The sequence below is a fragment of the Pongo abelii genome, chromosome 13 (genome assembly GCF_028885655.2).
Source record: "Pongo abelii isolate AG06213 chromosome 13, NHGRI_mPonAbe1-v2.0_pri, whole genome shotgun sequence".
Taxonomy (NCBI): Eukaryota; Metazoa; Chordata; class Mammalia; order Primates; family Hominidae; genus Pongo; species Pongo abelii.
The window spans coordinates 52,876,453-52,892,803 of NC_071998.2; the positions used below are offsets into that span (position 1 = coordinate 52,876,453).

The 16,351-nt window shown below is 36.6% G+C and overlaps 1 protein-coding gene across 5 annotated transcripts in view; it reads right to left on the minus strand.

The window, feature by feature from the left end:
* The window catches only part of RIC1 (RIC1 homolog, RAB6A GEF complex partner 1), a 175,228-nt gene that overhangs the window by 150,944 nt on the left and 7,933 nt on the right, over positions 1 to 16,351 (minus strand). The gene's annotated exons all lie outside the window — the stretch shown is intronic.

A 16,351-nucleotide genomic window follows, 5' to 3' on the forward strand; every position in this document is an offset into this window, starting at 1 on the left:
AGAAAACAGCAAAGAATATACAAAACAACCAGAAAACAATTAAGAAAAGGACAGGAGTATGACCTCACATATCTATCTATATTAAAAAAAAAAACATATACATATATATACAATAATATCAATAATCACCTTTTCCACTTAAAAGATACAGATTGGATGAATGGATTTAAAAACATGACCCAACTACATGCTACCTACAAAAACTTACCTTGAAAGACACAGACTGAAAGTAGAGATGGAAAAAGGAATTTCATGCAAACAGAACAAAAAGTGAGAAGTGGCAATACCTACATCAGATAAAACAGACTTTTAAGTCAAAAGCAGTAAAAAGAGACAAAGAAAATCATTACGAAATGATAAAGAGATCGATTCAGCAGGAGGATATAACAATTCTAAATATATATGCACCAACATCAGAGTACCCAAATATATAAAGATATTATTAGACCTAAAAGGAGAAGTAGACTCCAATACAATAAAAGTTGGGGCAAGGCATGGTGGCTTATGCCTGTAATCCCAGCATTTTGAGAGGCTGAGGTAGGCAGATCACCTGAGGCCAGGAGTTCAAGATCAGCCTGGCCAACATGGTGAAACTGTGTCTCTATTAAAAATACAAAACTTAGCTGGGTGTGGTGGCACACACCTGTAATCCCAGCTACTTAGGTGGCTGAGGCAAGAGAATCGCTTCAACCCAGGAGGTAGAGGTTGCAGTGAGCCGATATCACAGCACTGCATTCTAGCCTGGGTGACAGAGTGAGACCTGTCTCTAATAATAATAAAATAAAATAATAGTTGGGAACGTCAACACCCCACTATCAGCATTAGACCATCGAGACAGAAAATTAACAAACACTGGATTTAAACTGCATTTTAGATGAAATGAACCTAACAGACATTTACAGAAAAATTTTATCTAACAGCTATGGAAACACATTCTTGTCAGCACATGAAACATTCTCCAGTGCAGACCATATGCTCAGCCACAAAACAAGTCTGAAAAAATTTTAAAACTCTGGGAGGCTGAAGTGGGAGGATCATTTGAGCCAGGGAGGTAAAGGCTGCAAGGAGCTATGATTGTGCCATTTCACTCCAGCCTGGCAACAGAGATAGACCCTATCTTAAAAAAGAAAAAAAAAATTAAACTCAAAACTATATCAAGTGTCTTCTTAGACCACAGTAGACTCCTCAAACTAGAAATTAATACCAAGAGGAACTTAGAAAACTGTCTAAATAAATGGGAATTACATAGAATACTCCTGAATGTCCATTGGGCCAATGAATAAATTAAGAAGGAAATTTTTAAAAATTATTGAAACAAATGAAAATGGAAACACAACATGCCAAAACCTATGAGACACAGCAAAAGCAGGGTTAAGAGAGATGTTTATAGCAATAAACATCTGCATCAAAAAAGTGGGAAGATTTCAAATAAACAACCTAACAACGGACCTCAAGGAACTAGAAAAGAAAGAACAAACCAAATCCAAAATTAGCAGAAAGGAGGAAATAATAAAGATCAGAGGGTCAGGCCGGAGCAGCAGTGCAGCCCCGGGATGTGTCCTCCTTTACTATTAAAATATATATATATTTCTGCTGTATAAAAAAAAGTATGCATATACATACATGTACATTTATACACAGCAGAACAAAATGAAGGATACTAAAATAATACAAAAGATCAACAAAATGAAAAGTTGGTGTCTTGAAAAGATTTTAAAAATTGATAAACTGCTAAACAAGAAAAAAAAAAGAGAAGATCCAAAAAACAAAATCGGAAATGAAAAAGACATTGCAACTGATACCACAGAAATACAAAAGATCAGAGATTATTATAAACTATTCACTAAAAAACTAGAAAACTAGAGAAAAAGGGCAAATTCCTGAATATACAACAACCTACCAAGATTAAATCATGAAGACAGAAAACCCAAACAGACCAAAAACAAGTAATGAGATTGAATCAGTAATAAAAAGTCTCCCAAAAAAGAGAAGCCCAGGACCAGACGACTTTACTGCCAAATTCTACCAAACTTACAACACAAATTCTCCTCACACTTTTCCATAAAATTGAAGAGGAGGGAATTTTCCCCACCTCATTCTACAACACCTGCACTATTCTTATACCAAAGCCAGACAAGAATGCAACATAAAAAGAAAGCCACAGGACAATATCCCTGATGCAGGTAAATGCAAAAATCCTCAACAAAATACTAGAAAAGCAAATCCAACCACACATCAAAAAGATAATATACTATGATAAGATTTATCCCAGGGATGCAAGGATGGTTTGATACGGTTTGGCTCTGTGTCCCCCACCTAAATCTTGTCTCAAATTGTAATCCACACAGGTAGAGGGAAGAATCTATAATCCCCACGTGTTGAGGGAGGGAGGTATTTGGATCATAGGGATGGTTCCCCCCCACATTATTCTCATGATAGTGAGTTCTCATGCGATCTGATGGTTTTATAAGTGGCAGTTTCCCCTGCTCCCTCTCTCTGCCGCTGCCATGTGAAGAAGGTCCTTGCTTCCCCTTTTTAAATTATTGCCTTCCACCATAATTTTAAGTTTCCTGAGGCCTCCCCACCCATGCAGAACTGTGAATTAAACGTCTTTCCTTTATAAATTAACCAGTCTCAAATATTCTTTACAGCAGTGTAAAAATGCACTAATACATAGTTCAACATATACAAATCAATAAATGAGACACATCACATCAACAGAGTCAAGGACAAAAACATATAATCAATAAATACAGAAAAAGCATTTAATAAAATTCAACATCATTTCATGATAAAAATTCAACAAATCAGGTATAGAAGGAACATACCTCAATGGGATACAGGCCATATATGACAAATCCACAGCTAACATCACACTGAATGTGAAAAAGCTGAAAGCCTTTCCACTAAGAACTGAAAAAGACAAGGATGCCACTTTCACCAGTCCTATTCAATACAGTATTGGAAGTCCTAGCCAGAGCAATCAGGTAAGAAAAGGAAATAAAAGGCATCCTAGCTGGAAAAATTCAGTCAAATTGTCCCTCTTTGCAGATGACATGATCTTATGTTTAGTAAAAGCTAACAACTCCACCAAAAAACTCATAGATCTGCCGGGCATGGTGGCTCACGCCTGTAATCCCAGCACTTTGGGAGGCTAAGCAGATGTATCACGAGGTCAGGAGTTTGAGACCAGCCTGGCCAACGTGGTGAAACCCTGTCTCTGCTAAAAATACAAAAATTAGCTGGGCATGGTGCCAGGTGGCTGTAGTCCCAGCTACTTGGAAGGCTGAGGCAGGAGAACCGCTTGAACCCAGGAGGCAGAGGTTGCAGTGAGCCGAGATGACGCCACTGCACTCCAGCCTGGGCAACAGAGTAACACTCTGTCTTAAAAAAAACAAAAAACAAAAAACAAAACAAAAAAAAACCTCTTAGATCTTATAAACAAACTCAGTAAAGCTGAAGGATACAAAATCAACATACAAAAATGAGTACCATTTCTATACATCAATAATGAACTAGCTGAAAAAGAAATCAAGACGGCAATCCTATTTATAGCAGCTACAAAAAATAAACTAGAATAAATTTAACCAAGAAGGTAGAAGACCTCTATAAGGAAAACTACAAAACAGTGATGAAAAAACTGAAGAGGAAACAAATGGACAGTCTATACTCATGGATCTAAGGAATTACATTACAATGATCAAGCTAGTCAAAGTGATCTACAGATTCAATGCAATACCTATCAAAATATCAACTTCATTTTTCAAAGAAATAGAAAAAACAATTCTAATATTCTCATGGAACCAAGAGAGCCTGAAAAGCCAAAGCAATCCTGATCAAAAAGAATAAAGCTGGAGGCATCTCACTACTTGACTTCAAAACATATCAAGGCTATATTATATGAGACAAACAATATGGTATTGATATAAAAACAGACACATAGACCAATATTCTCAACAAAATAGACAACTTAGAAATTACAGCCAATGGATTTTCAACAAAGTCACGAAGAACATACATTAGGGAATGAACACCTTCTTCAACAAATGGTGCTGGAAAAACTCAACATCCATTTGCAAAAGGATGAAACTAGATGACTGCCTCTCCCCATATACAAAAATCAACTCAAAACGGATTTAAGACCTGAACGAAAGAACCAAAAGTATAAAACTACTAGAAGAAAACATAGGGGAAACATTCCAGATACTAAAAAAAAACAAAAATAACAAATGGGACTATATTAAACTAAAAAATTTCTGCATAGCAAAGGAAACAATCCAACAGAGTAAAGAAATAACCTTCCTTTTGAATGGTAGACAATAGTTGCAAACTATTCATCTGACAAGAAACTAAAAACCAGAATATACAAGGAACTCAAACAACTCAACAGTTAAAACAAAACATTCCCATTAAAAAGTGGGCAAAAGACATAAACATTTTTTCAAAAGACATATGGATGGCCAACAGGTACATCAAAAGAGGCTCAACATCACTAATCATCAGGAAAATGAAAATCAAAACCACAAGATATCATCTTAACCCAGTTAGAATAGCAATTATTAAAAAGACAACACAACAGATGTTGATGAGAACGCAGAGAAAAGGGAACTCCTGTGGTGGAAATATAAACTAGTACAGCCATTACCAAAAACAGTATGAAGATTTCTCAAAAAGTAAAAATAGAACTACCATATGATCCAGCAATCCTACTGTTAGGTATTTATCCAAAAGAAACAAAATAAATACATCAAAGGGATATTTGCACCCCGAAGTTCATAGCCACACTGTTAACATTAGCAAAGATATGGAATCAACCTAAGTGTCGACCAACAGATAATCATTTCAATTGAGTCAGAAAAAACATCGGACAAAACTCAATATCCTTTCATGGTAAAAATACTCAAAAAACTATGAATAGAAGCAAACTATCTCAAGATAATAAAAAGGCCATATATAAAAAACCTATACCTGGCTAGGCGTGATGGCTCACAGCTGTAATCCCAGCACTGCAGGAGGCCGAGACAGGTGGATCACCTGAGGTCAGGAGCTCGAGACCACTCTGAACAACATGGCAAAACCCTGTGTCTACTAAAAACACAAAAAATTAGTCGGGCATGGTGGCGGGCGCCTGTAATCCCAGCTACTTGGGAGGCTGAGGCAGAAGAATTGCTTGAACCCGGGAGGTGGCAGTTGCAGTAAGCCAAGATCACACCATTGCACTCCGGCCTGGGCAACAGAGCAAGAAAAAACCACCACCACCACCACCACCACACACACACACACACACACACACACACACACACTCACACACACACAAAACAAAAAACAAAACAACAACTTGTAACCAGCATCAAACTCAATGGTGAAAAGATGGAAAGCTTTTCCTCTAAGGTCAGAATTAAGACAAAGATGCCCATTCTTACCACTTCCAGTCAATGTAATACCTAAAGCCCTAGCCAGAGCAATCAGCAAGGAAATGAAATAAAAGAAATCTAACTTGGAAATGAATAAGTAAAATTATATGTTTGAAGATGACATGATCTTATATGTAAAGACTCTAAAGATTCCACAACAACAACAAAAAACCTGTTAGAATGAATGAATTCAGGAAAACTGCAGAATACAAAATCAACACAGAAAAATCAGCAAACTGTAACATCAAAAAGAATAAAGTACTTAAGACTAAACCTAACCAAGCAGGCAAAAGACCTCTACAGCGAAAACTGCAAAATATCACTGAAAGAAATTAGACACAAATAAATGAAAAGATATCCTCTGTTCATGGATTAGAAAATTTAATATTGTTAAGATGTCAATACTACCCAAAGCAATCTACATAGTCAATGTAAGTCCTTTCAAAATCCTAACAGCATTTTTAGCAGAAACAGAAAAATCCATCCTAAAATTCATATGGATTCCCAAGAGACCTCAAATAGACAAAACAAACTTGAAAATAACAAAGTTGGACGTCTCACATTTCCTGACATCAAAACTTACTAGAAAGCTACAGCAATCAAAACACTGTCGTACTGGCACAAGGATACACATATAGACCAACAAAATAAAACACAGAGTCCAGAAATATACTCTTGCATAAATAGTCAAATTATTTTCCACAAGGCTACCTAGACCATTCAAAGGGGAAAAGGAAAGAAAGTCTTTTCAACAAACAGCATTGGGAAAACTGGATATCCACATGTAAAACAATAAAGCTGGACCCTTATCTTATACCATATACAAAAATTGTCTCAAAATGATCAAAACTCTAAACAGAAGACCTCACCCTATAAAACCCTTAGAAGAAAGCACAAGCCAAAAACTTCATGACTTTGGATTTGAAAACAATTTCTTGGATATGATACTGAAAGCACAGGCAACAAAAAAAAAAATAGGTAAGACAGACTTCATCAAAATTGAAAATGCTGTGCATCAATGGCTACTACCAAGAGAGTAAAAATGTAACGCTTGAAACAGAAGAAAATACAGTCACGTGTCACTTTAACAAGATGGGATAAGTTCCAAGAAATGCATCACTAGGCAATTTTGTCATCATGTGAACATCACAGCGTGTACTTAACACAAACCTAGAGGTTATGGCCTACTACACACCTTGGCTATATGGTATACCCTATTGCTCCTAGGATACAAGCCTGTATAGCATATTACTGTACTGAATACATAAGAAATTGTGCCACAATGGTAAATATTTCTATATCTAAATACATCTAAACATAGAAAAAGTAATGCATTACACTATATAAAATTTCTATTGTCACTAGGCAAGAAGAATTTTTCAGCTCCATTAGATTTTTATAGGGCCACCATCATATAATACAGTCTGTTGACAGAAACATCTCAAAATGCTATTACGTGGAGCATAACTGTATTAGAAACCACATATCTGATAAAGGATTATACCCAGAATACATGAAGCATTACAACTCAACAAAAAATAACCCAAGAAAAACAATGGGCAAAGAACTTCAACAGACGCTTTCAAAGAAGGCATAGACATGACTTACAAGTACATAAAAGATGCTTGACATTAATAATCATTAGGGAAATGCAAACCAAAACCATGACATACCACGTTGGACCCAATGGAATGGCAATCATCAAAACAACAGAAAACAAGTACTAGCAAGGATGTGAAGAAATCGGAACCACTGTATTGCTGGTAAGAATGTAAAATGATGTAGCACTGTGGAAACACAGTATATGGCCATTTCTTAACATTAAAAAAAAAAAGCAAAATTTCTAAAAAAAAAAAAAAAAAAAAAAAAAAACCTATAGAATAACCAAATGAAACAGCAGGTCCACTTCTGGGTATATACCCAAAAGAAGTAAAGCAGGGATCTGGATATTTGTCTACCCATGTTCACAGCGGCATTATTCACAATATCCAAGAGGTAAAAGCAGTCCATGTGTCCATCAACAGGTGAATGAATAAAACGAAATGCAGTATGTACATATACAATGGAGTATCATTCAGCCTTAAGAAGGAAGGAAATTTTGGTACATGCTACAGCATGGATAAAACTTAAGACATGCTGAGTGCAATAAGTCAATCACAAAAAGACAAATAGTGTGTGGTTCCACTTGTCTGAGGTACCTACACTAATCAAATTCATAAAGACAGAAAATACAATAGTAGTTTCCAGGGACTGATGGGACGAGAAAACCAGGAATTACCGTTTACAGGGTACAAAGTTTCAGTTTGGGAAAATGAAAATGAAAGTTCTGGATACTGATGGTGGTAATGGTTACATGACAGTGTGAATGTACTTAATGCTGCAGAACTTTGGGAAGTATATATCTGCTAAATAATTTGTATCAAGACATATAAAGAACTCTTACAACTCAATAATAAGAGAAATATTCCACTGAAACAAAAATGGTCTGGGCATCGGGGCTCATACTTGTAATCCCAACACTTTGGGAGGATAGCCTGATGATGGGAGTTTAAGACCAGCCTGGGCAACTTATGGAGACCCTATCTCTACAAAATTTTTAAATAAGTGAGGCATGCTGTTGTGCATCTGTAGTCCCAGCTACTAGGGAGGCTGGGGTGGAAGGATCACTTGAGCCCAAGAGTTCAAGGCTGCAATGACCCAAGATCAGCTCACTGTTTTTTTTTAAAATGGACAAAGGATTTGAATAGATAATTAACTACATAGGTATAGTGAAATGGCTAATAAGATATATAAATGGAATAAGATATATAAATAGCTAATAAGCACATGAAACCATGCCAAACATTTTTTAGTCATTAGAAAAACACCAAATTAAAGCCACAAATAAGACACCACTACAAACCCTCTAGAACGGGTGTGGAGAAACAGAAACTTCCATACATTATTGGTGGGGTTATAAAATGCTACAGTCACTTTGGAACAAAGTTTTGCACTTTACCAAAAAGTTAAACTTGCCATATGACTTAGTAGTTGCACTCCTAGGTATCTCTCTAGAAGAGTAACATTTATCCACACAAAGACATGTATACAAATGTTTACAGCAGTATCACTCACAATGATTCAAAATGAGAGTATTATTCACAATGACTCAAATACCTGTCAACTGGTGAATGGAGATAGAAATGCGGCATATCCAAATAATGGAAAAATATTCGGCAACAAGAAGGAATACTACCACACGGACATAGAGTGTGGAATAATAGATATCAGACTCAGAAGGATGAGAAGGGGATAAAGGAGAAGAAGTTACTTATGTGTACAATGCACATTCTTTAGCTGATGATTACACTAAAAGCCCAGACTTTACCACTGTGCAATACGTCCATGTAAAAAAACTGCACTTGTATCCCTTAGTTTACACACATTTTGAAAAAAGAAATATTATGACCTGGATACACCTAAAAAACATTATGCTAAATAAAAACCAAACACAAATGACCATATACCATATGATTCCATTGATATGAAAATTCCAGGAAAGCTAAATCCAAATGGATAAAAAGTAGGCCAAGGTTTTCTGAGGCTGGAATGGGAGAAGACGTTGATGACAAATCGGCATAGTACTTTTTAAGGCTGATATAAATGTTCTAAAACTAGATTGTGATTATGGATGCACAACACTATAAATTTACTAAAAATCAATGTACACTTACATGTATTTTTATGCACCTCAAAGCTCTTAAAAATTTAAACCATAGCAAATTCTACAGTATTATCTACAATAATATCCAAATTTTCATAGGTAAATTTATGTATGATTTATGATTGAAATAAGGTAAACCACTTGGGGGTCAGTAGATTTGTGACAGCAACTCAAAGGAAAGCAACTGTAACTTAAAGGTAAGAAACCTCTCTGATTCCAACCAACTGATGCCTGCTCATGAGTAAGAAATTTGAATGAAGAAACTGTCTCATTTTGTCGCAGGTGTAAATTCCAAAATATTTTTAAATTGTAAATTTATTTTATTTTTTCTGATTAAATAAATTGCCTAACAAACTAATACAGGTGGAACACTTTAATGCAGGTCCTATGTCACCATTTTAGATGACATACAAATACTGAAGTAAATAATCACATAGGAAAAAAATCTTTTTTCAACTCCTCTTCAATCTTTTTTATTTATGTAAGGAGAATATCTGAATGAGGTGCTAGTTTATTTGTAAGCACCTTGCATAAAAAGGGCTAACTGCCCTTTTTAACAAAGGAGTAATTACGAGTTTGGCAGGAAACCATATTTTTCATAACTTTTTTTTTGACAAAGGGTTTCACCCTGTCATCCAGGCTGGGTTGCCATAGTGCAATCATGGCTCACTGCAGCCTCAACCTCCTAGGCTCAAACTACTCTGTAGTTCATCAAAATTTAAATAGTATACAGTCATTCATATAGAATCACTCTAACTCCTGGTTCCCAGTATGTGTTTATATTGACATGATCTATGAAAAAAAGAAAGCCATAGAAGAAAAAGCAGTACAAACAAATTTAAAAAGAGATTTTAGTCATCTTCATGTGTTTATGAATCAAGACATCCCAGGCTCAAACAATCCTCCCACCTCAGCCACCAGATTAGCTGAGACCACAGGCATGCACCACCATGGCCAGCTGATTTTTTTATTTTTATTTTTTTATAGAGATGGGGGTCTCCCTATACTGTCCAGACTGGTCTTGAACTCCTGGGCTCAAGTGATCCTCCCACCTAGGCCCCAAAAAGTGCTGAGGTTAAAGGTGTGAGCCACTGTGCCCAGCCTTACAAAATTGTTTTTATTGTATTCCTTCATAATACCTTCTAGTCATATAAATGGTACTATATTTCCACTTATGGTAAAAGTATAAATTCATTTATTTTGAAAGAGACTTTCAAGTTTAAAAGTTACAATGAATAGGTAGTATGAGAACAGGGCAAAAGTCATGAATGAGAAATAAAACGAACTTAAATTTGGGAAACTTTGCTTACTATGATGTAAAATACCTAGTCCACAGTAAACTCCAAATAAATATTTAACTATAATATGGATTATGTTAATGATTCGTAAACACCTGAAGATGACTGCCCGGCAGTGGCCAGACAGAGCCCACTATGGCCCTGTGGTAGTGGTGGCCACAGACACAGATTCTCCTCTGCCTGTGGACAGGGGAAAAAGTGGGAAGAATTTTGTGTTACAGTTTTGAGTGCCAGCTTAGCCACAACAGAACAGAATTATCAGACAAATTGCTAAGAATTTTGACTCTAATCCCTGGCTTCCAGACAGCATTTCTGGACTGGCCTGGGGTTTGGGGAATGAGACGCTCTGAAGGGAAGGACACAAATCTGGCTGGCTTCACCACCTGCTGATGGTAGAGCCTTAGGGCCTTGCGTGAACATAGGTGGTAGCCAGGTGGTGGTGACAGCAGGCCTCGGATGAGACCCAGTGCTCTGCTGGCTTCAGGTCTAACCCAGCTTAGTTTCAGTGGTGGTGGCAACAGGGGTGCTTGCATCAACGCATCAACACATCCCTAGCTCCAGGAGACTCAGCACAGAGAGAGACTCCATTTGTTTGGAAGAAAGTAACAGAAAAGAACAAGAGTCTCTACCTGGTAATCCCAATAATTCTTCCAGATTTTATCCAAGACCACCAAGGCAGTACCTCTGAGTCTGCAAAAACCACAGCATTATTGGGCTTGGGGCCCAAGTCCCTTAGAATAACTTTAAAGACTTCTCAAAAAGGACGGATACAAACAAGCCCAGACTGCAAAGACTACAATAAATACCTACCTCTTTGATGCCTAGACACCAATGAACATCTACAAGCATCAAAGCAAGATCATCCAGGAAAACATGACCCCACCAAACGAACTAAGTAAGGTAGGGACCAATCCTGGAAAAAGAGAGATAGATATGTGACCTTTCAGGCAGGAATTCAAAATAGCTATGTTGATGTAAGTCAAAGAAATTGAAGATAACATGGAGAAGGACCTCAGAATTCTATCACATTTTAAACAAAGAAATTTAAATTTTTAAAAATCAAGCAGCAATTCTAAAGTTGAAAAATGCAACCAACAAACTGAAGAATGCATCAGAGTCCCTTAAAAGCAGAATTGATCAAGCAGAAGAAAGAATTAGTGGGCTTGAAGACAGGCTACTTGAAAATATAGTCAGAGGAGACCACAAAAGAAAAAAGAATAAAAAACAGTGAAGCATGCCTAAAAAACAGCATCAAAAGGGCAAATCTAAGAGGTATTGGCCTTAAAGAGGAAGTAGAGAAAGAGACCAGAGTAGAAAGTTCATTCAAAGGGATAAGAGAGAACTTCCCAAACCTAGAGAAAGATATCTGCATTCAAGTATGAGAAGGTTACAGAACACCAAGCAGATTTAACCTAAAGAAGACCACCTTATGGCAGCCGGGCACGGTGGCTCATGCCTGTAATCCCAGCACTTTGGGAGGCCGAGGCGGGCAGATCATGAGGTCAGGAGATCGAGACCATCCTGGCTAACACAGTGAAACCCCATCTCTACTAAAAATACAAAAAAGTAGCCGGGTGTGGTGGTGGGCGCCTATAGACCCAGCTACTCAGGAGGCTGAGGCAGGAGAATGGCGTGAACCCAGGAGGCAGAGCTTGCAGTGAGCTGAGATGGCACCACTGCACTCCAGCCTGGGCGACAGAGCAACACTCTGTCCAAAAATAAAAAAGAAGACTACCTTACGGCATCTATAAACAAACTCTCAAAGTATAGTTTCTTTATCAAGGATAAAGAAAGATCCTAAAAACGGCAAGAGAAAAGAAACAAATAACATACAATAGAGCTCCAATATGTCTGACAGCAGACTTTTCAGTAAAAATGTTAAAGGCCAGGAGAGAGTGGCACAATATGTTGAAAGTGCTGACAAAACAAACAAATAAACAAAAGCATTTACCTTAGAACAGTATATCCAGTGAAAATATCCCTCAAGCATGAAGGAGAAACAAAGACCTTCACAGACAAAAAATGCTGACAGAGTTCATTAACACTGGATCTGCCCTCAAGAAACGCTAAAGGGAGTTGTTCAATCTGAAAGAAAAGAGTATTTAATGACCAAGAAGAAACCATCGGAAGGTACAACTCGCTGGTAATAGTAAGCACACAGAAAAACACAGAATAGTATACTCCTTCTACACACCACAATTCCACTCTTATTTTGTAACTTCAAATAAATAACCTAATGATGACTCTTATTTTATAAGAGTGTTATTGTAGTGTGTAAACTACTCTTAAGTAGAAAGACTGATGAAATGAACCAATAAAAAATAACTACAACTTTTCAAGACATAGTACAGTAAGACATAAAGAGAAACAACAAACAAAAAAGTTAAAAAGCAGAGGGATGAAGTTAAAGTGTAGAGTTTTAATTACACTTTTAATGACACTTTAAACACTTTTTGTGTGTTCATCTGCTTATACAATCAGTGTTAAGTAGTCATGAGTTTAAAATAATGGGTTATAAGATAGTATTTGCAAGTCTCACAGTAAACTCAAATCAAAAAACACACAACAGATACACAAAACATAAAAAGCAAGAAATTAAATCATAGCACCAGAGAAAACCACTTTCACTAAAAGGAACACAGCAAGTAAAGAAAGAAGACCACAAAACAACCAGAAAATATATATCAAAATGGCAGAAGTCCCTACTTATCAATAATAGCATTGAATATAAATGGACCAAACTCTCCAATCAAAAGACAGAGAGTGGTGAATGGATGAAAAAACAAGATCCACTGATCTGTTGCCCACAAGAAACACACTTCACATACAAAGGTATGCATAGACTGAAAGTAAGCGGATGAAAAAGATATTACATGCCAATGGAAACCAAAAGAGCAGGAGTAATTAATATATAAATACTGACAAAATAGATTTCAAGACAAAAACTGTGAGACAAAGAATGTCATTATATACTGAGAAAAGAGTCAGTCCAGCAACAGAATATAACAATCACACGTATATATACACCCAACACACCCAGATATATAAAGCAAATATTATTAGGGCTAAAGAGAGAGCTAGACCTCAATATGATAGCTGGAGACTTCAACACCTCACTTTCAGCTCTGAACCCAACTCTCAGACAGAAACTCAACAAAGAAACATTGGACTTAATCTGCACTATAGAATAAATGGACCTAACAGATATTTATAGAACATTTCATCCAAAGGGTGCAGAACACACATTCTTTCCCTCAGTACATGGATCACTTAAGGATTGCTCATATGATAGGTCACAAATCTTAAAACATTAAAAAAAAACTGAAATAATATCAAGCATCTTCCCTCATAATAGAGTTAAACTAGAAATCAGTAAGAACAATTCTGGAAATCATATAAACACTTGGAAATTAAACAATATGTTCCTGAATGACCAATGGGTCAGTGCAGAAATGAAGAAGCAAACTGAAAACTTTATTGAAACAAATGATAATGGAAACAAAACATATCAAAAGTTATGGGATACAGCAAAAGAAGTACTAACAGAGAAATGTATAGCTATAAGTACTACACCATAAAAGAAGAAAAATGGCCGGGTATAGCGGATCATGCCTGAATCCTAGCACTTTGGGAGCTGAGGTGGGCAGATTGCTTGAGCTCAGGAATTCGAGAAAAGCCTGGGAAACACGGTGAAATCCCATCTCTACAAAAATTAGCTGGGCACAGTGGCATGCAACTGTAGTCCCAACTATTTGGGAGGCTGAGGTGGGAGGATCACATGAACTTGCGAGGTTGAGAGTACAGTGAGACGAGATTGCACCACTGCACTCTAGCCTGGAGAATAAAGAGAGACCCTGTCTCAGAAAACAAGAAGAAAAACTTCAAATAAATAACCTAATGATGCCTCTTAAACAACTAGAAAAGCAAGAGCAAACAACCCAAAATTAGTAATAGAAATAATAAAGATGGAGCAGAAATAAATTAACTTGAAATGAAGAAAATAATCCAAAAGACCAAAGAAACAAAAAGTTGCTTTTTAGAAAAGATAAACAAAATTGACAAACCTTAAAAGAGAAAACCCAAATAAATAAAATCAGAGATAAGAAAGGAGACACTACAATTGATACCACAAAAATTCAAAGGATCATCACAAACTACTATGAGCAACTATATGCCAATAAACTGGAAAATCTAAAGGAAATGGATAAATCCCTAGCATATACAACCTACAAAGATTGAATCATGAAGAAATTCAAAACCTGAACAGACCAACAACGAGATTGAACCTGTAATAAAAAGTCTCCCAGTAAAGAAAAGCCCAAGACCTAGTGGTTTCACTGCTCAATTCCAACAAACATTTAAAGAAGAACACCAATACTACTGAAACTGTTCTGAAAAATACAGGAGGAGGGAGTACTTCTAAACTCATTCTATGAGGCTAGGATTACCCTCATACCAAACCCAGACAAAGACACATCAATAAAGAAAACTACAGGTCAATATTTCTGACGAACATTGATGTGAAAACCCTCAACAAAATACAAGCTAACGAGATTCAACAATATATTAAAAAGATCATTCATCATGAACAAGTGGTATTTATTCCAGGGACGCAAGGATGGTTCAACATATGCAAATCAATCAATGTGATACATCATATCAACAGAATGAAGGACAAAAACTATATGATCATTTCAACTGATGCTGAAAAAGCATTTCATAAAAATTCAACATCCCTTCATAAAAACCCTAAAAAAACTGGGTATAGAAGGAACATACCTCAACATAATAAAAGCCATATATAACAGACCCATAACTAGTATCATACTGAGTATGTAAAAACTGAAAGCCTTTCCTCTAAGATCAGGAACACGACAAAGATGCCCACCTTCACTATTATTATTCAACACAGTACTGGAAGTGTCCATCAACAGATGGATGGATAAAGAAAACATGGTACTTGTACATAATGGAGTACTATTCAGTTACAAAAAAAATGAGATCCAGTCATTTACAACAACATGGGTGGAACTAGAGGTCATTATGTTAAGTGCAATAAGCAAGGCACAGAGAGACAAACATCGCATGTTCTCACTTATTTGTGGGATCTAAAAATCAAAAGAAATGAACTCATGGTGATAGAGAGTGGAAAGATGGTTACCAGAGGCTGAGAAAGGTAACTGGGGGGATAGGAAGGGAGGTGGGAACGGCTAATGGGTACAAAAAAGAGAGAATGAGTATGACCTAGTATTTGATAGCACAACAGGGTGACTACAGTCAAAATAATTTAATTGTATATTTTAAAATAACTATGAGTACACACGGATTGTTTGGAACATGAAGGTTAAATGCTTGAGGGGATGAACACCCCATTTTTCATGAATTGATTGTTACAAATTGCATGCTAGTATCAAAATATCTCATGGCTGGGTACAGTGGCTCATGCCTGTAATCCCAGCACTTTGGGACCCCGAGGTGGATGGATCAGCTGAGCTCAGGAGTTCAAGACCAGCCTGGGCAACATGGTGAAATCCCATCTCTATAAAAAATTAAAGAAAAAAAAAATTAGCCAAGTACAGTGGGGCACACCTGTAGTCCCAGCTACTTGGGAGGCTGAAGCAGGACAGCTGCTTGAGCCCAGTAGGCAGAGATTGCAGTGAGCTCAGATTGTGCCACTGTACTCCAACCTGGGCAAATGAAGTGAAACCCTGTCTCAAAAACAAACAAACAAACAAAAAAAATCATAAATATATACCTACTGTGTTCTCACAAAAATCAAAACACTAAAACTTAAAAAAAAATTGCTGTGCCACACGTATGACAAATACCTTAAATTCATTAATATTAAAAATGTTTATTAAACATCTTCCTTGTACAAGGCACTATAGATGATACAAATTAAGATAGTTTCTGTGCTCCAGAAACTTATAATCTAG